The 23,720-nt window shown below is 47.7% G+C and overlaps 1 long non-coding RNA gene across 1 annotated transcript; it reads right to left on the bottom strand.

The window, feature by feature from the left end:
• Positions 1 to 315: 315 nt before the first annotated feature.
• Positions 316 to 19,719, bottom strand: LOC115608960. Its single transcript, XR_003991696.1, has 3 exons — positions 19,618 to 19,719; positions 9,206 to 9,213; positions 316 to 325 (listed from the first exon to the last, which is right to left on the bottom strand). It is a non-coding gene; the product is annotated as an uncharacterized LOC115608960 (long non-coding RNA).
• Between the last annotated feature and the right edge of the window lie 4,001 nt (positions 19,720 to 23,720).

Genomic DNA, 23,720 nt, shown 5'->3' with positions numbered 1-23,720 from the left:
TGCAAGGAAGAAGGACCACTCCTGCAGGGATGCTGACAGTGATCCTTCAGTGGGGAGAGGTGAGCAGCGCGATGCCAATGGGGGGAGGCTGTACTCAGCAGTGGTGCTGGTTGACAGCACTGCAGCCATGGCGTTACAGATGTGGCATATCAGTCTGCCAGCATGGTCTGAGCCAGCTGTGACAGGCTCCTCACACAGGCTCCAGCTCCTCAGGTGAGCCATGCTATTGAGGCCACAGTTCCTTCAGGCAGGGCTTTTCCTCATCTCCAGCACTGCTCTGTCCCATCACCTGCTGTGCAAGAGGAGCAGAAGAATAGCAGAGCAGCTCTTGGCTCCAGCATTGCTGCAGGCAGGTAATTATTTCAGGTGTTGCACGCCGGTGCCAAGTTCTGCTGAAAACAGTACATCCGAGACCTTCACCATGAAGGTGTCGAAACTCGTTACACTGGGGCAAGGAGCACCTTGAGCTGAGCTTTCCTCCTTTGTCCAAGCACTTTGCTGGAGGGCTCCTCCACAGCTGCAAGGGCTGTTGATAGCAGAGGTATAGACTCAGGATATGGGTCGACCTACTGGTTCAACATATTTGGTGGCCTGTGTCCAGCAAGTCAGATACTGGAGGAAACGTGTAGTGGTGCTATTTGTCTCAAACAAGAGAACACATCCCTTTGAGAGCCAGCTCATGCCCCCAGACATATCTGATTACACTTAATTCAGCTTCCACAGCTATGAAATTTTATCGTGCCCAGTCACAATCTGACAAAGTCCTTACAGTGACCTAGCCATAAAATTTGACTTGATGAGTGACACTTTTTATAAGACCAACTGTTTCATTATGAAACTTTTGAGGTTGGAAAAAAAAAATCCCAAACAAATAAGAACATGCCACTATTAATAAGAGCGCCGGTGCATTTTTATGTATCCTCCTTGTAGCAATTGTGGCTGCGTGTAAAAGGCAAGCATGCCTTGTGATCGTGAGAGAGTGGCTAAAAACCATGAGTCACACAGTCGAACCTTGTGACTTGGTAGAACTCAGGAGGTCTCCTTAAAGCAATTTGTGGAAGAATTGGAGAGAAACACAATTTTTCAAGGTCAGCCAAAGGCTAATGAGCGCTCTTTCATAGTGCGATTGTATTGCCTGAATCTCTGTATTTCAAAGCCAGTCTAACTACTTTATTGCTGAAGCACTGTAACTGAAGAGGCTGCAATAATATTGACAAGTAATCCTGCCAGAATCTGAGATGGTATTCAGCATAATATGAAACATTTTCTCCTTGCCTGGATGAGTACGGAACAAAGAGTTAAACAAATGTGTGGTTCCCCTGAGTACCACTTATCTTTCTTCCCAAAGGGCATGTGTACAAATGCTTTGTAAGTTGGGTTGTCAACAGCTGAGGCTTGTGGCCAGATTCACATGTTCTCCACCTTTTTGCTTGTGAGCTGCAGGAGACTCATCTCCAGAGAGACAGTTTTTCATAACTTAATTAGATTGGCGCCATTCGCACAGCTACAGTTTCAGGTTGGCTCAGCTTTACTTCTGCTCCAGCTCTCCAGTTCAGGGGATTACAGTAGCACTGAAATTGGTTCTGAACTAAACGTTTGGCAACTACCTCGGGTCAAAGAGGCAATTTCTGTTACTGCTGTTGCTAAATTAGAAAGAAATAAATAATCAATGTGCGGCCTTTAATGAGGGACTAAGAATGAGAGATGAAATGTTTTTGCAGTTCTCCGCTCTGTGTGTACGTAGGAATACATTTCTTTGTTTTCCCATGAATGAACATCTCTAGTCCACTAAACCCCTTCAGTTGAAGGAGAGCAATCTCCGGTTGCAATCTCTTAGCATGGATTTACACTATGCTTATTTCAGTGTAGCTTTAATTGGCTGGGAATCTGGATGGGCTAAGCAAAAATCAGCCAAAGAAGAAGTGTTCCCGCTGGAGTTTTCAGTGGTTTAGCTCAATCAGTTTAGGAATGGATTGGAGTAAAAGCAGTGAGATTTTAGCATGGAGAAAAAGCCCTTCGCCTTTAGCTGCATGCTTCATACTAGTAAAGTGCAACTCAAGAATAAGGAGATTTACAAGCAGTGAGTGTAGACTGGAGGAAAGAAAAGAGCAGGACCACCTTTGCAAGCGCTACACGTAAAATGAGCGCCTCCTGCCTGCGATGTGTAGGTGTTCACTATGGAGAACCATCTACAATTTAGAGTATCTGGGCTTGCTTCCACTCCCCGTGAGCCACAGACACCCACAACCCACCCCTCTCCAAGCTCCTCAGCATGGCTCATACTGCATGGGGCCCGCTAAGGTTTTCAGGTTTTACCTGGGCAGCCAGTAGCTGGGAAGCTGCCCACTTGTGACTTCTTCACCAGCTTCAATGATGGATTGCAACCCATCCCTAGCAATCAGTTTTGAAGAAGTCACCTGGTAAATGACACTTTAACAAGAGGAATAAATTAAAAGGCATCTGGCAAACAACCTGTAAAGGAAGAAATACAGGTGTTTGCAGAGATGGAGAAAAAAGACTATTCCTGGTGGAGAGCTAATAAGAGGAAAAAAATAACGTGTCTTTTTGCAAGACTTCTGAAAGCAAAAGAAAACACAGACAAATCCACAGTCCAGATTTTCTCACCTGGATATAAGTACATGCAAGTAGATCTTCTTGTGTCCAACTCAAGATTTTTGGTGCAAAAATTCTTCCTGCTACAGTGATTACAAGACTGGGTTTACCTATTTAGTGTGGGTACCGATAGCTTTATGACTTTTCACTTTATCTATGATATGAGCCGTTCGTGAGCTGGAAGCAAACTGTGGGAGTTGGTTAGTTGCCTGTCTGTAATACTGAACAAATACTTTACAAATGGATTCAACCCTGTGCTTTTTTGTCACCTTTGTGGGGCAAGTGCTCTGTTCAGGGTCTGAATTTTATAGGTCATCACTGGATCTGTACAAACGTACATATGCATCATTTGCACCAGTGCCTGAATCCTAACCTAGAGAGAGAGCCTATTGCACTGATTTGTCTATAGAGGATAGGTAGGACTTTTGTGCTACCCAGTCCTTTACCTGGCACACACCTGGTCTCCCTAGGATCCTTCTGTAGTCATGGCAGGGGGAGAGTGGAAGAGAGATGGGCACTTTCGGAAGGCAATTCAAAGCAGATGCTTAATTTAGGTGCACCGAATCATCCCCTGCAGGAGTTTTTATCTTTCTCCGTGGACCAGGGAGAGGCTAGAGAGACTGGCTGAGTGACTCATCTGGCCGCAGTTGGTGGTGAGAAATCTCTCCTCACCAAAGCCAATGAAAACATCAGGAAACAGAGCCATCCACGACCTCCCTAAGTAATTTATTCACCCTCACTTTTAACACTTTGTGCCAGCTCTCTCATTTGATCTGGTTTGAGTGCTCCTTCTTGAACTCTTGTGATGGCTTTCTCTGCTAGATGGAGAAGGATTTAGTAGGGACTGTTTCCATCCTTCACACAGAAATCAAGGTGTCTCTGAATCGCCTTTGTGATGACAGGAATAAACTCCTCTCCGAAAGTTTCTCACTCAGATGCAGTTTTGCCATTTATTGTGTGGCTTTTTGGCAGATGTTTAACACTCCTTTGGCAGTCACGGCTTGCAGCCACAGACAGCGCTCCAGGGCCAGAGGGCAAGGCAGCAGTGCCCCCCTTTCCCTGTTCTCCTCCATCCCACATCCCACTCCCAGCCAAGGTCAGAGGGATATCACCCTGGGGTCTTCTGCTTACCGGCAGCCCAACCATGCATTACAGACTGGTATTGCTCTTTGCAGGATGCCTTGGCACAGCTGTCAGGCAGAAGACGACACTGCTGAATTTAAGAAGCTATCCGTTTCCTAATGCACTGGAAGATAACTTGCTTTCCTATATAAAATAAGTTCCTTACCACTCTCTCCAACTTGCAGAAGTAATAGGGACCTATTTCAGCCTCTTCTGCATCAACATTACTATCAGTTTTGCAATTTCTGTCTGTCATTGCTAGCATTATTTTTTGCTCTTAATCTATTTTTTAAACTCCCTGTTCTTCCTGAGTATGGAGAGCCTAAATATGTTCCCCACTGAAGGACTGTTTCCATCAAGGCCCACATCTTGCCTGTCTACATTTCTGCCTTTCAAAATGCCATCAATATTCTTTGCTTTTTCATTCTTTCTTTGTTACCTATTTAGTTAGTAATTTCTAGTTGATGCTGAATTTGGATAAGGTTTTAGCATAAGCTCCAAGCTTGATTGTGGAGGAAGAGGACTTGACTATTTCTGTTTTATTTTTATTATGCCTGCACAATTTGCATTCAAATTTCTTGCATTCAGATTTTGCATCCTAACTAATTTGGCTTGTAGTTTTCAGAAACTGTGGGGAACTTCTCTGATACAACAGTTGGGTTTATTAATTACTACTTGCAAATCTCCTCTCTTTACCCATGCAGAATGTAATCACATCACAATGAACAGTCCCAGTGAAAGCAGCTACTTCCAGCTCAGGAATCAATCAGCTGTTATCTGCCTTCGGAGGTCCATGGTAAGGTCATCTCCTTCTGTGTGCAGTTGCTGTGTAAGTATTATCTGCTAGATTTAGAAACTCTAGACTGTTCACCACTGTATCAATGGGACCTCAAAAATGTTTCTCTCAAATACAAATCACCTATAACAACCAACACACTTTTTCTTTTTTGGTGTGTAAAAGATAACTGCTTAAGGAATAAATCAGCCTTTTCTTTTCCATGGCCAAGTGATCCTGAGAGCTCCCTGTATTTTCTCTTGGGGTTTCTCTATGAGAGCAGTCACCCAATTCAAGATTCTTTTCTGTCAGTGAGGCCTTGGTAGGCAATGGCTCAGAGAATGCATTTGCCTTATTGCTTCTTCTATTCCTGATGGGATTATAACATCCTGCTGTTGGAGGTTTTTCAGCCAGGCTAATGCCATCTTTTAGCACATTTCCCCTTGCCAGTTGCCCCAACATTAATAATATGTGAGCATCTGAAAAAAAACCTGTTCGTTCTTTGAGATAGTTATCAGATCAGCTTGATTCATTTCATTATGCCAAATCTGAGATTTCTCTCTACTTGCCTTTCATTGCTAATGTAAAGTCAACCAGAAAATACAACCAGGAAGATCCAAGCCCCTTGGTCTGAGATACAAGGCACCCCACTGAGTCCTTGTGCTGCAACATGTGTTCAGCAACACAATCACCATCAGTTTCATGCCAGCCAACACAGCCCCACTATTTTCTGCCATCTTTAGTGTCAGAAATCTCTGTCACTGTTGCTTGAGTACTTTTCCTCTTCATCCACACTCTGGCATTCCTGCACACTTCTGTGTGAAGAGGATACCTTTGACATAAGTTAAAATGCTTTGATTTTACAAACAACTAACACCACTGATTAAACTTTTTGAAGCTTTTCTCCTGATGTTTTAACCTAGTTTCAGACTAGGATTCTTCCTAGCATGGTGATGCGCATGCTGCTGTAATACATATGAATAACTAAACCAGCTGTAGAATAAGATTTTTCCTTTTAACAAATATTTCAAGCCAAATAAGACTATAACTTAATTGTGTGAGTTTCTGAGTGAAAGAAAAACACATACACATTTTGTTTAAAACTACCATAACCAAGTATTTTACTGATTTTTAGATTTACGTAGGCATTTCTGTCATTATTTGTACTTTACAATCACAACAGAAATTGTTGTTGACTTCTTCAGTTACTAGTTAGCAGTTCCCTGCAGTTGTTCCCATGCAAATGATGCTTGATGTTAAGTGGAAAATCCAACTTTAGAACTGTCTGGAAAGGGAAAAAAGGAATTGTATGTTTCTTGTGGAGTCTGATTCTGCAGAAGTTTCACCAGCCACTTCTCAAAATTGCACGTTTCTAGTGAGGGCTTCATTTATTTGTAAGTAGTGTTTTTTCATGTCTCCATTTTGTGCACTCAGGTTTGTGTGTGATAAAGAACCTGATTTTCTGAAGGCAATTAACCAACTAACTTCTTGCACTTGGGTTGCTTTAAAGTCCCATAGAGCTGAAGCAATCAATAACTATTAGTCGTTCCACTGGGTTTTTTGTTTTTAATCAGGCCCCCATTAGAAGCATGTGAACTTCTTTGTTTTTCATTCTTGTTTGAAATGAAGCCAGATATGAAAATCTGGAAGTCCTTTGCAACACAGGGCTTCCACTCTTCTGCAGTTCATAGGGCTTCCACTGCAGTTCTCTGCTTACTTTACTGCGAGTGCCCAAGATGAAGCCATGAAAAGAAGACAAAAGTATAAATGCAAAGCATATTGTGCTTTTTACCGTTCTTGTGGTGTTTTAACCATTGACAAGTTATGCCTACAGATAGTGGATTTATAGTGATTTACCATTAGCCTGGCTTTGTCTCCCTTTACCATAGTACCTGGCGATTGTCTGAGCACCTGGTCTCTAGAATGAATCATCAGCACTGGCTTCGGAAGGAAACCTTCTCAGTGCAAGAGCAGCAATATCCGGACTGGCCATCGGTTTCTATTCCGTTCAGCCTCAGCTGATATATTTCATATGTTTTTGTAGCTGAAGCTGGGCCAGGACTTCTCTAGCTTTGACAGGAGGGCTAAATGAGAGCAGGGAATTTTATGTTCCTCTTCCCACAGCATTCCAGTAACCATGCAGGAAGTCATTGATCAATGGGATTTAGGCAACGTGCACAAGAAAGGTACGTGTGTGTGGCCCGGTGGCCTTTGCAGCATGTGCTATGACGACACCACCCTCTGATTCAACAAACGGAGGGATAAGAGACGAGGTGGTAAGCCACACACACCACGATTATATGATGCATCTCTGTAGCCAAGCGAATGCAGTGTGGTCTGGTTTTAAAGCCCGTTCTATAAGGCTGCATGGTTCTTACTAAGGCTATGGTTTAGATGTGGTCATAGGAAAGCGATTTTCCTGGAAGATTGCTTAACGTGCTGTCACAGAGGGCAAGTTCTCTGACCCAGTGGCTCATCCTACCCCGGGAGCAGGAACAGGATCTGACCTTTCACAGATCACTTAGATTTGTTTTACTGTCCTGATTTGTGCCATATACCAGGAGAAGATCTCAAAAGCCATATCATCTCCTCAGCAGGCTGCAATGCATGCAGGCCATGCAGCACAGGGAGGGTGAAAGAGCTGGTGTGCCTGCATGCTTGAGCCAGAGTCGTTGGCAGGAATGGTTTTGCCGGGTAGTTCTGCCCTAAATGAAGTCAAACTCATTCCTAGGATAAGTTCACTGACCTTACTGGAGCTGCATGGGAAGAGTATTTATCCTGTTGTCATATTAAATATGCTGTGGCTATAGAGAGCAAGCCAAAAAAAGAGAAGTATTTATCCAATAAATGTGCATCATTTGTCTGTAGTTGCTTTAGGGCATTAAAATTGGAGAGCTTTTCCAGGCCTCTACCTGCCTACATTGTACCAGGAGCTGTTAATGCTGCAACAAAAACCTCACCTCAGCAGTTTGTGTGCATTGTAGAAGGTGACAGTTTGACTTTTTATCTTTTCTGTGCCCCAGTTTCCCCATTTGGCCACAGGACATGGCTCAGGGTAGGATGCAGCTGTGGCGAGACAGACAAGGGAAGGGGTTGATGTCAGTTCAGCGGCTCTGTCATTGCATGACTCGAAGCATAAACTAATGAAGTAAATCTGTTTTACTTCTCTCTCTCTCTTTCTTATCTGTGATTTTCCACATACAGAGGAAATGGAGAGGGGGAGGCAGCGGGAGGCTGTTATCATGCAGCGATGAGACAGGCTGTGGAGAAAAAGATGCTACTCCTTCAGCAATCCCAAATGTGCTCCCAAATCTCAGAAGAGCTGAATATTTCAGCTGAAAGAGTCAGCCATGAAACAATCTTTTCCCTGGACACCAGAATAGTTGTTATTATTGTACAGCATCAACAGTCCATTGAGCTGAACAGGGCAGCCTGTGCAGAGCTAGTGTTTCAGTCTGTCCACCTGCAGCCCAGTAAATAATGGCAAGGATAGTTTACTGTTACAGAGAGATCGGAATTGCTGGCTGAATGGTCACAATCCAAGAAAATGTGTTTTAATTTAGCTAAATGAAAAGTAATACATCTGGGAACAAAGCGTTCACGCAGTACCTACAGGACAGGAGACTCTGTCTTGGAAAAACAGGATTATGGGGTCATTATGGTAACTACCTCCACAATAGCTGCTGGTTCAATGGGGCTAAGAGGGCTCAGCTGACTCTGGGAACCTAAAAGCAAACAACAGGGCTTGGGGATGGCAGAAGCATGGGCAGGAGCATCCCTGGGCTGCAGCATGAGGTGGTGGTCTCACCGGGTGTCCACATCTTAGCAAGAAAGTGGAAACATCAGGGATGACCACTGACATGGTGCCTGGGAAAATAAAAGCCTTTTTGTCGTGTAAGGGTTAAAGTGCCACCCAGTCAGCTTTTCTAAGGCAAAGTTTGGTAACCTTGTTACACTGGATCCTCATTGCAGTGAGGAGACACTGAAGTTACTCGAATTCAGCTGTATCGTGAGACCTTATTTCCTATCAGTAGGTTACGCTGACCAGGCAGGAGATGGTAAAATCACCTCAGGGGGTTACCTTAACAGACATGCCTGAACCCACCTTAGGAGCGAAACTGTCCAGCATGAGCATGTAAAGTTTGATGGAGATTATAATCTCTGAATTCTCATTCCTGTCCCTTTCTGGCATGGTGGTGGAAAAAAATAAATCTGCATTTGCCTCAATCTACTCATTGCTGCAGCTCTGTGCTGAAACAGTGACAGTGCCCAGCCTTCAGCTTTGAGATTTTCAGCCACAACAGGCCAGAGACTTTTCTTGTCTAATACAAAACAATCAGTGTGTTGTAGGGTGTCACTGTCTTTTCTTCACTTTCTTCTGAAGCACTGGAAATAGATGGGGTAAATGCTTTGGCAGGTGTGAGCTGGTGCAGTACATTTCTCTGCCCTTGCTACTTGCCTGTGATTGCCACCTCTGAGAGGACTTGAATCACCTGCCAGAATTACTTGGGCACGTTGCGTGAGCCAGTTTCCTGCTTTGGTGTCTTCTGGTCTTTACCTGTGGTATGGAGCAGCTTCCCTTTTAGAGGACTGTGCTGCCTTAGCCTAGCTGAAGCCTTCAGGCTCAACACTGGCTCTGCTCACTGTGCAGCACAGCAGCTCCTGTCAGTTGGTCATAAAAGGCTCATCTTCAACCCTGAGAGCTGGGAGGTCAAAACATGACTTTGAAGAAAGCATCTGGTCATATCAAACAACAGGTCCAAAAATGTGGTTTTCTCTGCAAGTGAAGGACATGAGATCTTAAAATACACAGAGGGATTAAGGCCACCTAGGCAGTATCCATAGGACAGAGTCCGATGTTACTGCCATTAACTTTGATCTGTGTTGTCTCATTTACTACTTCTGGAAGGCAAGGCAGCACCTGGCTTTCCCAGCCTTCTTTAATGACTTTCCCATCAAGCATGCAGAAAGATATTTCATGCTGTGGCAGAATTTAAGTCTTTGCACTTTGCTTCATCCCACCACAACCGCACACTGGCCTCACCTCCAGAATCTGCACTTCAACTTACACTTGAACTTCTCCAGCTTTGCACCTTGGGTTTTGGATCCGCGCTTTAGCAAGAGGAAGGCCAGCTGAGATGAAGGGGTCTCACTCCCAGCGCAGACCTTCCCAAACCGTGGGAGTGCTCCTCTTGCACAGCTCTGACCTGGGCCCATCTCTAAATATAATCATAACTCAGTAAAATGTAAAAAAGGAACCAAGACATAACTGCAACCTTCCATCCAACAGTGGTTGAGTTATTACCGCAGTTACATCGCAGCTGAAACAGGTGCAAGGAAATAAGCCTCCCAAAAGTTTCTATTCAGGAGGGAAATGACTGAAGAAAGCAGAGGGAAAGGAGGAAGGTGGAGGTAAGGGTAGGAGCCAGGGGACAGAGCGGAAGTTGTTTCTCTTGGGATGTGGCCAACTTAGTAGCTGTCCAAACCCAGGAGATGTCTCGGATGCTCCTTCTGTTACTGTCTTTGCTTTTTCCCATTTTCAGGCTGCCTGCTATCAGAGAGCATAACTCCAGCATTGCATTGCCCTCTGAATGCCCTATTGCCTGGGACCTCCACAGCCCGCTGAACCACGTTTAGGCCTGATGCAAGCAGACACACATCCTTCCGAGCAGATTTTGTGCAATTTTCAAGGAATCCTTCAAGGACTCATCAGCTCAAGTAATTCTTTCTGCCCCAAAACTATGGGGAAGGGAAGCGATTATGGGAAAGCTCATGTTCCTCCAGCAGCTGCAGTCGTGTTGGGTGGGATTCATCTGACTAAACATAGACATAGATGTCTCCATCTGAGCTAGTCACGCTAGGCTCCCTTTATGGAGGAGAATATGGAGAAATATAGGCACAGCTATGAGTCATCCCCTCCCCAGGTCAGTGTCTAAACCTGGTCAGGCAAATCTTGCCCATTTCTCTTCTTTTCTTGTAAAAGGAGCTGCAATGAATAGACCAAATGTAGGTCTGTAAAGTTAGGTGGTGCCCATTCTTTATCTGGTGTCCAAACCAAATGATTTGATCTGGGACCAAAGGGCCAAGCTGTGGTGAGGGCATTGCCAGCAAAAGCGAGTAACCACAGCCCAGTGGGGTAAATTGACTCAGATAGAGCTTATTTCACTGTGGGATAGGAGGCAAGGAGTGCAATGTGGGAGAGGAAATGGCCTAAGAAAAATGCCTATAAAAGTCACTGTGGGATGTCACCCTAGTGCCAAGACTATGTTTGTTTTGAACCAGAGCAGGTAGCTCTGCATTTCTGTTTGCAGGCTACAGTTACTGCCTTTCCAACACCACTGCAACTCGCTATGCGACCAGTTACTTCCCCACTCCTGGCCTCTCTTTCCTTCCCACCTCTCCAGACTGCAATACAGTGGGCTCATCTTCACATCCCTGCAGAGCATTGGGGTGCTGCCGAATGCTCACACCCCCAGACAGGCCTGGAGCAAAGGACATTCACCACTGATGGTGGAGCTGTGAGTCCAGTGCAGTTCCAAGTGCCACAGATACTTGGGCATCTTCCAGCAGGACGTTGGCTGTCTGCACCCTGTGCTGTAGCTCCATGATGGCCCAGTTCTGCCCATGTCCTCTGCCCAGCTGCCTGGTCTAGTGCTGAGTTGGGTGTTGAAACAGAGGAGCATTTCCCATGCTACGTGTGCGTCAGGGATGCGTGGGGAAAGGAAGTGCAGCAGTTGCCAGAAGCAGCAGCAAAGTTACTGTATGTTGCTATCTGATGAGAAAAGTAATGAAACAAAAATGCCTTGAGCATGCCGTGAGCCAGCTCCTCTGTCAAGGGATTACTGCTGGGGACCCTCAAGAACTTATGTGCACCCATGACTGTAACCCATGAGTAAGAGCGTAAAGCATGCACACAAGGTAAATAAATGGTTAGAGGGAGCTGCTCCAAGTCAAATTCCTCCCCCCTCACCCCCCCCTTTTTTCCTTTCTTTTCTCACCATTGAGACACAAACAAAAGCTCAAGTGATGTCATGGAGCAATGCATTTGGCAAGTTTCTCGCCGCTGCGTCCCAGTATGCAATAATCCCATTTACTGGCACTGTCTTTGCTTTTGCCAGAGGTGGCACATGCAGAAGATACAGCAGAGCCCGATGGTACAAAGCAGAGGAGGGATGAGGCTTTTCACATCTACTGCAACTGGTTCCGCTCAGTGCTAACCTGAAGCTAAACCATGGGCCAAGTGCCAAATTCCATCTCCCTGCTGTAGGTCGATGACTGACAGAGTGGGGGCTGGTGCTGTAGGGGCCTTTCATTTCCCTTCCAGAAAAGTGAGTTAATTTACTTAAAAACAGACAAACAACCCCATGTGTGTGTATATGTGTGTGTTTGCACGTGCACATGACGTACTTTGGAAAGACCTAAGGAGTGCAAGTCCTTAGAAGCTGATGTGGGAACTTAGGACCAATCCTGAACTCAGGACTTGGGCTCCTCAGCTGATGGACAGTTTTGTGCTGGGACTTTTCAGAGATCCCCTTTATCTAGTTGCTAGGCAGAACTGAGGTTCTGGTGCCTTTAACCCTGCCAGAGGATTTGGTATCAAGGCAACTCCTTGCTTTGTGCTTGGATATTTCTGGGAAAGCCAGCTGGGAGGTAAGGAGAGGTATGTTCATTAAGTGCCTTCACTTGCAGTTAAAGGGCCAAGCACGCCCCTGCTCCTTCACCCTGCTACAAGCAGCTCACTGGGATGAACAAAATGGTTAAAGGTGCATGATGAGAAATCAACCTGGTAATTGCATTACCCCCAGCGAGGGGTGGCTGCCGGTCACAGGTATCGAGGTACAGCCCTGGGTGAATGCTGGTTCTTGTTTTCTTGTTCCCTTCCTCCGGCTGCGGTCCCTCTCCGGAAAATAACATCTTTGCTCCTCATTCATTAACACCCTGGCTGTGAGATTTGTGTGTTGGAGCCAAGTGGCACAATCTGACCTGCCCTGTACGATCAAAACAAGCTGTCCCAAATAATCACCTCCTTGGCTGGAAGTGCAAGTGCCTGGGGTGGGATCCCCAGAGACCCCGCATGCCTGCACCCCATGAATGGGTTGGTATCAAAGCCTATTAATAGAAGGAGAGGAAGAGAAGGGGGGAAAATCACAGCCCTTTCCCGACAGTGCCTAGCTCTGCTTGGGCAGAAAGCCTGCCCCGTGCTGCTGGCACACTGCAGCGCATCACCCCAGTCATTGTTCAGCTTGCTTTCTATTTATCATCTGTACTAGGATATGGGGGCTTTTTGGCTGCAGAGAGCTAAGATTCAACCCCACACAGCTGAGCCCTCTGTGCCACCGGAGCAGTGTGTTTGCCTCACACTGAGGTGACCAGCCCATACAGATTTGCTCCAAGGTGCATCCTCTTTGTCCCTTGCTTTCAGCAGCTTGGCTAAGAAGCCTGAACCTTTCCTAAAGGTGATGAGGGGCAACAGCTGAAACTGTGGATCTGCTTCCTCCTCTGAGAAATACATCCAGAAATGTTTCACTATATCAGCCCAGTGGAAAAGAGCTGGCCTGGGCCCCATGCAGCTCTGGGCTCGCAGCACTCCGAGAGCTGAGCAGGCATGTAGGCACTCTCGCTTTAAGAATAGATTTCCTAAGTGAACCGTCAACTCCCGGTGGCTAGAAAAATCTGCAAACAATTTCTAGTCACTGAACAAAGCAAATCTTTGTCCTGTGCTGTAATAGTTCATTATTAAATAAAGGACCCTTTGTTAGGCTATAAGAAATGGCGTGTACTCTGCCACTCTTCACAATGTGCCTTGGTGTGACTTTGCAATACGTACAAAATTGTGTATTTCATGTCCTGTGAAAAGAGACATAGCGGGTTATTTTAATTTCTGTAGGAAAAGCGCAGGGTGAAGCAAAGATCACAGCACAGCTGAGATGATTGAACTTCATTCTGATGCATTTGATTCATGATCCTATGAGAAGACCCTGAGACTAGACTTTCATTTACAACAGGATAAATCAGGAACAACATAGGGTGAAATTACTAGTGAGGAGAGAGAGGGGTAACTTTAGCAGCTGGAATTCCTACAAGTTGTGTTACTTACTGGGCCATCTTTTTGCAGTTCCAGGCTTAAATGAGTCAAAATGGAATCAAAGGGCGTCGGTGTTTACCCATCCAGAAAAGCTAATGCGTTTCCAGCTCCCTCCCTTCTTTCTTTTGCTCTTCACCCAGCAAGCTGCCAGTCATCTGCCAGTATCTGCCCTACAGCTGCAGAGCCCCAATACCCTGCTCAGCATCTGCTTGTGTTGACTGTTAGTGTCACTCTGTGACAGACCTGGCTGTGGCACAGGCATGGCAGCTATATGCCCTTTGCTTATATGAGAGGGACAAGGGGGTCAGACCTTGCTTCACACAGAACTGAATCCACATGGTCCAAAATGCTTCCCCTGCTCCAGCTTTGAGGCATGGGATCCTTCTCTCCCTGCCAGCACACAGGCCCTTAGGCTTGAACTCTGCTAAACTCAGTGTTTTCCTTTGCATGTCATTCAAACACATTCTGCCAGGCTGTGACCTTTCAACCAAACCAGCCATAGAATCCCAGACTGGTTTGTGTTGGAAGGGACCTTAAAGCTCATGCAGTTCCAATCCCCTGCCACGGGCAGGGACACCTTCCACTAGAGCAGGTTGCTCCAAGCCCCTGTGTCCAACCTGGCCTTGAACACTGCCAGGGATGGGGCAGCCACAGCTTCTCTGGGAAAAGTCTGTGCCAGCGCCTCAGCACCCTCACAGGGAAAAGTTTCTGTCTTGTATCTAATCTGTACCTACCTTCTGTCAGGTTAAAGCCATTCTCCCTTGTCCTGTCCCTACAGGCCCTTGTCCAAAGCCCCTCTCCATGTTTCTTGTAGCCCCTTTAGGCACTGGAGCTGCTCTAAGGTCTCCCCTCAAGGAGCCTTCTCTTCTCCAGGCTGACCCAGCCCAGCTCTCTCAGCCTGGCTCCAGAGCAGAGCTGCTCCAGCCCTCGCAGCATCTCTGTGGCCTCCTCTGGACTCGCTCCAGCAGTTCCAGGCAGACCATCGTATAAGCTTGCATGCCCCATAGTTTCTTCTCTTGTGATGTTTTGCATGGGGTTGGCAGTGTGTGAGCAGGGTTGTAGTTTTCCTGCTCCTTCTTTCCTGCTACTTTACATAAAGCAGTTGCTATTAATTACCTGCTCTACTGGCCAGCAGCCAGCTCAAGTAGTTGCACTCAGCCCTTCCAGAGCAGAACCATGTTTTTTCCTTACTTACCACCTCCAAATGCTGTTTAGAGCATCTTTAAGAAGCTTCTACATACCTCCCAGATTCATCTTGGTGGCAGAGCCACTGCCTCTCCTGCTACTGCAAGGCAGTGGGAGGTTTGCTGGGGATGCCCCATTCACTTGTTCGGATGCTCCCAGGGAGAAAGGAAAGGCAAAAGGTACTCATGTCCCCAGCCAGACTCCAGCACCACCTTCTCCTGTGCTCTGGTTGGTTTTACCCTTGCTGGTGTTCGGCCATCCATAAAGGAAGACAGGATGGCAGTGGAGGCTGGAGAGGTCTTACCCTCAGGATCGTGTGGCTGATGGGTCTACATCTTGGGTGCAGCCCAGCCCAGCAGTGATGCCAGCGAGGACGTGAGAAGCACATCACTACCCTGCGTTACAGCAGAATCAGTTAACAAAGGCTGTCACTTCACAGCGGTCCCCAGCAGAGCCCGTGGGGAGCGAGATGCCTGGTCCATCAGGAAGGACAGCACCGCACAGTGAGCCGGGTCTCCCACAGCGTGGCAGCACTGAACTGCTCATACATCATCTCAGGGTCCCAAAGATGGCTCTTTCCCCGCTGCATCCAACTCTGTGAGCTTCCCTGTGGCCCGCGGGAGCAACACACATCTAGGGAAGCCAGGCTCACTGCTGAGCCCTCGGAGGCCAATACTGAAAGATTAATCAGAAGGCAGAAGGCCAACGTGTGATGGAGCTGAAGAAACGTGTGTGACACTGAGCAAGATGCGGCAGCACAGCAGCAGCAACACAGTGCAAACCAGGCACCCGGCCTCACTCCTGGGTGGAACGATGGAGACAAGACAAACCCCTTCCCTCCTGCCATCAAACTCTGGCTGCAAGCAAGGCTGCCCGCACCAAATCCCCTGCACAGGCACCCCGGAGCACCATGGGCTTTAACTGCGGATGGCAGCTGGCTGGGCTGTGCAGGACGTGTGCTCCGTGGCCGGCATCGCTGCCATGTCCCCAGCTCCCCCGGCTTCCCGGCACTCCCTGGGATGGGATTGCATTGCCACACATCCCACACAGCGCCCGGGGGATTTTCCTGGGAGGCAACTGGCTCATCGTTTCTCTTTTGCCATTTGTTTACCTTTCGGGAAGGTTTCCCTTTCGTTCCTCCCCTGATGTAAGCTGGAGCTGGGATTTTCCAGCCCTAGGAGCAGGGTGGCACGGGTCTGCTCCCTGCCCTGGCCATCCTACCTAGACCCAAGAGCGAGGAGCCAAGGTCCAGCTCGCTGGCACCAGCAGTGGTGAGGCAGCTGTGGTGGTCACCTCCCAAAGACCTCAGATGTGCTTTCTTGAGCCCTCCTGTACTACAAATATCATGAGATGGTACCTTACTTAAAAATGGGGAGACTCAAAACCCTGAATGCACCCCTGATTTGAAATCGTTGCTGGCCCCATTGTTGCTGAGTGCATGTGGTGGCTCTAAAATGACCAAATGCTGTCTTTCTGTTTTGTTTTTCTTCCCCTAAATCTGATGTTTTCATTGCAGTGGACCAGCACTTACCAGCAAAAAGTCTTTGACCAAATAATCCTGCCCAGCAAACACACCACAGTGGCACCAGCAAATCTGAGCAATGCCACCATCTAGGGCACACTGAGAACAGCATTTGGGTTTTGAGGCTCTCTGGTTTTAAGTTTAGTGCAAGGCCAGCCCAGGCATGGGCTGACTTTCACGTGCCTATTTGTGTCTCTTAAAGCAAGGAAATTTGCATCCAAAACTGATGATGATGTCCTGAAACCCTAAAGTTTTCAGGACAATATTGGCATAAAACTCATCACCTGGTGTAGGACAGAATTAAAACAGAGCTTGGCACTCTGCAACCTGCTCTCCTGAGGGAAAACACTTATTTTGGGAACATGAACAAAGAAAAGATGATCTACGTTTAACTGGATGATCTATATTTAACTGGATAAATCAAAGCCTTTACTGCTTGCTTAGGGACTGTTTGTGGCTGGCAGCTCCCCCACAATGAAATGTCCAAGGGGACTTTGTGATGTCTTGGGCTTTCTGGGGCCCTTTGCACCAGTGCTTCTAAGTGAAGTTTGGCAAAGAGGGTTTGCACACAAGGGACTGAAACTGTGGGAGCTGCTGCAGGCAGAGCCGAGCCTGCAGCCGGCGACCCCGGAACCAGCCATGGTTCAAACAGAAGAGGCAAAGACAGCAATCACAGATCCCAGTCAGAACGGACATCTCATATCCCAGAAGAGGCCCTGGCTCCAGCACCAGCAGGGAGGTTGCTGGGTGAGGAAGATTCCCAATCTCATTTTGCTGGCCGATGCTCCAGCCCTCTCTTTCTCTGCTGCCGCTCCAGCTAAGCTGGAGCCAGGCACTTTCCGGCTGCTCATGCCAAGCAGAGCTCAGGTGAAGAGCTGATTGAAACACAAGCTGTTTCAGGGCATGACGGTAAGCAAGAAGTGCTATAGTGGTTCAAGACTGCACTCCACAGAGCTAAGAAAGGCATTGCTGCCTCCCTGATCGTGTGGCCAGCTTTTGCACAGCTTCAAACAGCAGCAGCCTCCAAGGGACCAAAGAGAGTTAAAAATAGCACGCAATAGTTATGTTTTTCCACTATGCCACAGCCTTGAGAAGAGGAGGAAAGGGCAGGGAGAGGCATCCAAGGCAAGGAAAGGACATGGGGCAGGTGCAGGAGCTGTACCACCGGGCTCGCTCGTGCTGTGCCAGCCTGCAGCGAGGCCACGTGGTGGGCAGGGGCTGGGGCTTCAAAGTGGCACCAATTCCTTGAGTTTAGCCACAAGAGAAACAAGCGTGGCATGGAATGTCCCTAGTACTGGTGCCCAAGGAGAACACTTGCCAGCTGGTCAGCAGTGGGCGCTTGCCTGCTCCAAAGGGTGATGTGAAGAGAGAGCAGCACTGCGGGACCGGCCACGCTGCTTGTTGTGTGGCTGCAAAGGAGAGCGTGATATTTATGACATTTACTGTTGCTGGAAGGGAACCAACCTCGATCCCCACACATGCTGCAGCACATTTTGCCGTGTACTACGGCCCTGCAGACCTCCAGCCTCTTCACCAGACCTCCTCACACTGGTGCTGTGCCACTAGCTAGCGATGAATGCAAATGACAAGGTGCGGGTGAGGTGGCTTCCAGCTCAGGCAAGCAAGAGCCCCATGTGCAGCCACATCTACTGGGAAGCTTCCAAGAGGTCCCTGTTTGCCACTGAGCTCCACAACTCTGAGGGTTCAGTGCCTGATGACTGCTTTCACAGAAGGTATGAGCTGGTCTTTTTTAGTCCTCTTTTACCTCTGTAACCCGCTGGTGAGAGCTCAAGCTCAGCTTCTGCAGCCGGACAGCAGATGGGGATGGGGGATGCTGCTCACCATTTGTTTTTCCTTGGAAGCTCCATCCAAAAAGCCGTATTATGGCAACACCATGATGTGGGGTCTGACAGCCAAAGTTGAAGGGGTTTACTGACAGTGACAGACAGGGGACTGAAATAGTCAGCAATGCCAGGAATGAGACATATCTGCCCTTTCCCAGCAGGAAAATAGGCAGATAAAGAACGTGGATAGTAAAAATATTGCCATGACCCTCTGGCACTGCAGGATGTGCTGTAGGTCTTCAAAGCCAAACTGCCTAAAGGCAAGCCTGGCAAACTGAGTTTTCACTATGGATTGGGAGGGCTGGCTGCTCATGTAATCAAAATGGGATATCTCCCAGCAGCAAAGGTCCATGCTCAGGAGAGGGAAATACACATTTTCCACAGTCTTCCCTTGGGAGATGCTGCTTGGAGCCACAACCCTTCGTCTGCCCAGCCCTATAGGTGCCTCTGCTTTGGGGTTTTCACTAAGGGTTTCTAGAGGAACTTCTCTGCATTCAGGTCTGAGCAGCTCTCACCCCCCTTTCCTAGCATGGGGTTGGCAGCACCAGAGCAATGGGGACAGTGGAGGATGCTCAGGTACAGCAGGAGTGGGGTCGTACAGCTCAGCTAATTAGTGCTACTATTTCTGTCTCTGGCCTTTTCTCAGTTCACATCCATCTGGGGCTCTTTTCAGTCATTATAGAGCGTTCCACTCGCTTGTGTTTTGTTTCCTCTCTCCTCCTCTGTCTCCCAGATTTTTGCCACTGTTTCACGTTGCGGTCCAAGTTATTTGTCTCTTCTGTCTTGCTCCGGTCGTGGGAACATTAGTAATGTTTTTTCTGCAGAGCAGGGTGGCTTAGAGACCGCCTCGCAGACCTGACAGCCACCCTAGTGCTGCTGGCAAAGGCTGGAGCAGCTCAGCCAGCCCCTGGGAAACGATCCTGTTTATACGGTTCATCACCATCTGATCAACCCACTGCTTCTCGCTGCCGCCCGGGCCCAACTGTGCTGCCACTGTGCCGGGCCGTGCTGATCCGGCGGGACACGCAGTCGGTCCAGCCTGCGAAGGGAAGCGTGACTCACATGGGCCTCCCACCCATGAGTAACAGTGTTGGTCTATCACGTCTCAGACAGCCGGGGCAGCTCGGAGGCAGGGAGGCTGCTTCCCTGGAGAGGAATGAAATAGGTCACCCAGGACATGAATGATACAAGGGACAGAGTGCAAGACATGCCAGTTATGAGCAGCTTCGCATCAGATGCAGGGTCTGTACCCCAACGCAGGGGTACAGCCAAGGATGTACAGATGCAGGCAGACATGGGGGTGCAGGGATTCCCATGAAACACCATCCAGTTCTGGGCTCCTCAGCACAATAAAGACAAGGAGCTACTGGAGAGGGTCCAGAGGAGGGCCATAAGGATGATGAGGGGGTCTGGAGCATCTCTCTTATGAGGAGATACTGAGGGAGCTGGGCCTGTTTAGTCTAGAGGAGACAGAATCTCATCAATGCACATCAGTATCTCAAAAGTGGGTGCCAGGAGGATGGTGCCAGATTCTTTTCAGTGGTGCCCAGTGACAGGACAAAGAGCGAGGGCCATAAACTAAGACACAAGAAGTGTCACCACAACATAAGGAAGAAATTTACATTGAGGGTGGCAGAGCACTGGAACAGGCTGCCCAAGGGAATTGTGGAGTCTCCCTCTCTGGAGACATTCAAAACCCACCTGAATGTGTTCCTGTGTGACCTGCTCTGGGTGGCCCTGCCTTGGCAGTGGGATTGGACCAGATGATCTCCAGAGGTCCCTTCCAACCCAAACCATTCTGTGATTCTGTGATTCTTCCTTGCCCAAACCTGCTCCTCTTTTCCTGGGAAATGCATAGGCCCAGTCTGAAGCCAAGCAAGGGAAGACAGGCAGAGACAGCGGGAACACCAGAGGTGGAAACACAAAGCAGTTAGTTATGTGCTTCTTGGCACGGAAAGAGGCCCAGGTTATTAAATAACAGGCAATTTCAGCATGAGTTATTAATATTAGTTTGTACTGGGAAGTGGTGCCTAGGGGCTCCCATTGCACTAATCACATAACAAAGCCATGTTCCTAACACAAATAGCTTGTGTTTCAGCCTGCAGAGAACAAGTCGTCTCCTTCCCATTACCCCCTCTTTGAAAAAAGCAGTATGAAGATTGCACAGTCGAGCCCACAAAAATTGGGAAAGGAAAAAAAAAGACATTGGTCTGTCTCACAGTGCCATTGCTCACACCCATCCAGCCCAGTGACTCCATCAGTGCCTTGGGCCCACACTGCTTCCTCCTCCCCTGCTTCATCCCCGACCCTGGCGGGTCTGGCCTCAGCAGCACTGGTGACTTTGGTGCTGCCCGTGCGTTTGGTGTTTGGGTGCAGTAATGTCACATTATCTGCTTAGGATGGTGGAGGGGCTGTGGGGTGGGTTTTTTCCTGCCTCACTGATTCGATGCTGTGTATTTCTGTTGTATTTTTCTCAGGCTTTGCAAACTGCAGTACATGCTCTTCTGAAGCAAGAAACGAATTTAATGAATTCAATTAATTCATTTACAGCCTTGGCACTAGAGCACAGACTAAAGGTCAACAGCAGCCACTAATTTTGAATGATACAAACCAAGACTGCCCTGCTATTTTTTTTTTTTTTTTTTTTTTTTGTTTTCCTGAGGACTTGGCATTATTTTGAGTTTCACCACATGGAAACAAGAGGTCCTCCTGCCCCCCCGGCTGCAGCTTTTCACATGCAGCTCTTCAGAGGCCCAATCTCAAGATAGGCTGGAGGACTAGATATATGCCCTGCAGCCGCAACCCTTCTCCTGGCAGGGTTCACCTCTGCAGATGCTGTGACCCTGGTGCCTTAGCAGCATAGAATCATGGAATGGTTTGGGTTGGAAGGGAGCTTAAAGCTCATCCAGTTCCAACCCCCTGCCATGGGCAGGGACACCTTCCACTAGAGCAGGTTGCTCCAAGCCCCTGTGTCCAACCTGGCCTTGAACACTGCCAGGGATGGGGCAGCCACAGCTTCTCTGGGAAAAGTCTGTGCCAGCGCCTCAGCACCCTCACAGGGAAGAACTTCTTCCCAATATCTAATCTCAATCTCCCCTCTGTCAGTTTAAATCCATTCCCCCTTGTCCTGTCACTACAGGATGCCTTGTAAAAGTCCCTCTCCAGATTTCTTGTGTGTTGCATCTTCAACACTGCAAACAACTATGGTGACAAATGGGGCAGGGGTCCCCACAGCATCCCCTGCCCTGCTGACACCCACCCCGAGGTAGCCCCAGCTCTCTGCCCTATTTTCCTTCCCCATGGCTTTTAAAATGTGAAAGAAGCAACATTCTGGGAAGCAGAAACAGGAAAGCAAGAGACCACGAGTGGAAGCACTACACGTGCTGATTGCAAGCAGGCTCTGCAGCTGAATTAAAAAGTAACTCCCTTCCCCAAGGAGATGATAGTTTAAAAGCTGAAAGCTAACAACTTAAGTACAAAGGCTTTTGTGTTTTTATTGACATTGTAAGAAAGTTTGTTTTTTTTTTTTCTTTGTTACAAAAGAGCTAAGTGGTTCTGAAAGCAGAAGTACAGTTCGTATGTACACAGTGCTACAGACCCTTCCGATCAACCTAAGGCTCGAGAAACATCATAACTGCAGGTTTATCAAATGAAGGCCACTAAGGCCCATTACAGCCGAACACTAATCCTACTGTACGTAAATGTATTTACACATTTTCTTTTTTTCTTTTTTTTTTTTTTTTTAAAAAGGATTACAAGCTTTATAAAAAAAAGGGGGAGGGGGGGAGAAAAAGAACACATTTTTATCTTACACATCTGCAGGACTGACAACAGTAACTGTTCCATAGGAGACATTCCACCAATCCAAGGACAATAACACGTGAATACCAGAGGTTTACAAGACGGTTCGGACACTATTAACAGTGGTATGTGCTATCAGCTGAATGGCAAGTACAGCCTCATTGGGAACATTTGGCAACACATCTTGGTCCCTCTCTTTTTACAGGAGCAACACAAAATAAGGCACATACATTGCAAGAATAGGAACACTGCTGTTGGGAGGATGAGGCATTGCTCAGCAGGCATGGGAGAACTGACCGGCCACTTCATCAGGGGCTGGGGGAGCAGTGAGGGAAAGCGAGGACCCAGCCAGCACCATAATGCACATACCATGTGGGGCTGATCGAGGAAGGAGTAACATCATCTGCCATGGGGATGCGCGGGGCCAGCACTCACCAGCAAAGCCCCTTGGGAAGCCTCCTGGCTCATTGCAGAAACACCTTTCCTCCACCTGGGTATACCTGATGGATGAAGTCCCACTGGTGATTCCACTGGAGAAATAGGTGTGCTTGATGCAGGCCCAGTGAGGCAGATGCGCCCAAGGGCAATGGTAACCAATCTGGAAGACCCCCACAGAGCCATGAGAAGAAAAGGTGATTTAGGCTGTAGTGCTTTAAAAATAGGGAATTCACACTATTTTTGGTCTTTCTTTCCTAATACTCTAACATGAGTGGTGGGTTTCCAGCTGCTATGGCAATGGCAACTGACACACCAGATAGATACACAAAAGCAAGCTTTGGCTCTGCAACTGGTAGAGCAGGAGGAGAAGGGTGCCAGTACACACTTTAGCAATGACAGTGGAACATTCCCCAGACTGCCACATATTGAGAAGGAGGTTGGTAAGTAAAAGCTGGTGCCCAGCCACAGAGTGCGCAGTCTACCTTATCAAATCAAAACCCAAACCCAAGATTGCTGGGCTACAATGTATTGCTACCCTCACATGTACCAAAACAGGCTCTTCAGCATAAACCAGAAAAGATTAAGGCCAGGTTGGACACAGGATGAGCTTTAAGGTCCCTTCCAACCCAAACCAGATTCTGTGAAGAGCAAGAGGAGATACTAAAAGCAGGAAAGTGACACAGGAACCTAAGTGGCACATATACTTATTGATAAAAAAGATAAACCACTCGCACAAACTCCCCGGGGACATGGTGGAGTGTCTGGTTCTTCAACCTCACCAAATCAAAGTGGGATGCCTTTCTGGAGTGTGGTTTTGGCCAAGACACGCTATTGGCCCAAGACAGGGGTGAGTGACAAAGGTTTGCCAAATCCGGGAAGGCAAATTAACTACTCAAACAGCCCCTTTTAGCCTTGAGCAATATGAACAGCTCCTTCTAAGCTCTGATGGATCACATCTGTTAATAGCCTCCCAGCTTCAATTGGACCAGCAAATACAATTATGAACTGGAAACTGAGTTTTAAAAAATAGTTTGAGGGTTTTTTTTTTAATGTATTGGCTCTACGACAATAAAAGGCTTCTCTCCCAAGTCACCTACTCCCAAGCTGGTCATAACTCTCCCTGATGAAATTGCTTATAAACATGTAACTGATGGCTTAATAAACAGCCAGCGATTGGTTACCGAGAACCATCTGGAACACGGGCAGCACAGCCTTCTCTCATGCATAGCATGCTGTTTCTCCACAAGGGTGTGAGCTGCTATCATGGCATTGCAATGTATAGCATGGCCATGGAAGCATGCCTCCTACCCTGGTGACCTGCCTGGCTGGTGGCAT

This window comes from Strigops habroptila, chromosome 1 (assembly GCF_004027225.2).
Source record: "Strigops habroptila isolate Jane chromosome 1, bStrHab1.2.pri, whole genome shotgun sequence".
Classification (NCBI taxonomy): Eukaryota; Metazoa; Chordata; class Aves; order Psittaciformes; family Psittacidae; genus Strigops; species Strigops habroptila.
Note: the sequence above shows the minus strand (reverse complement) of the source record. Positions and strands in the feature narration are given on the sequence as shown.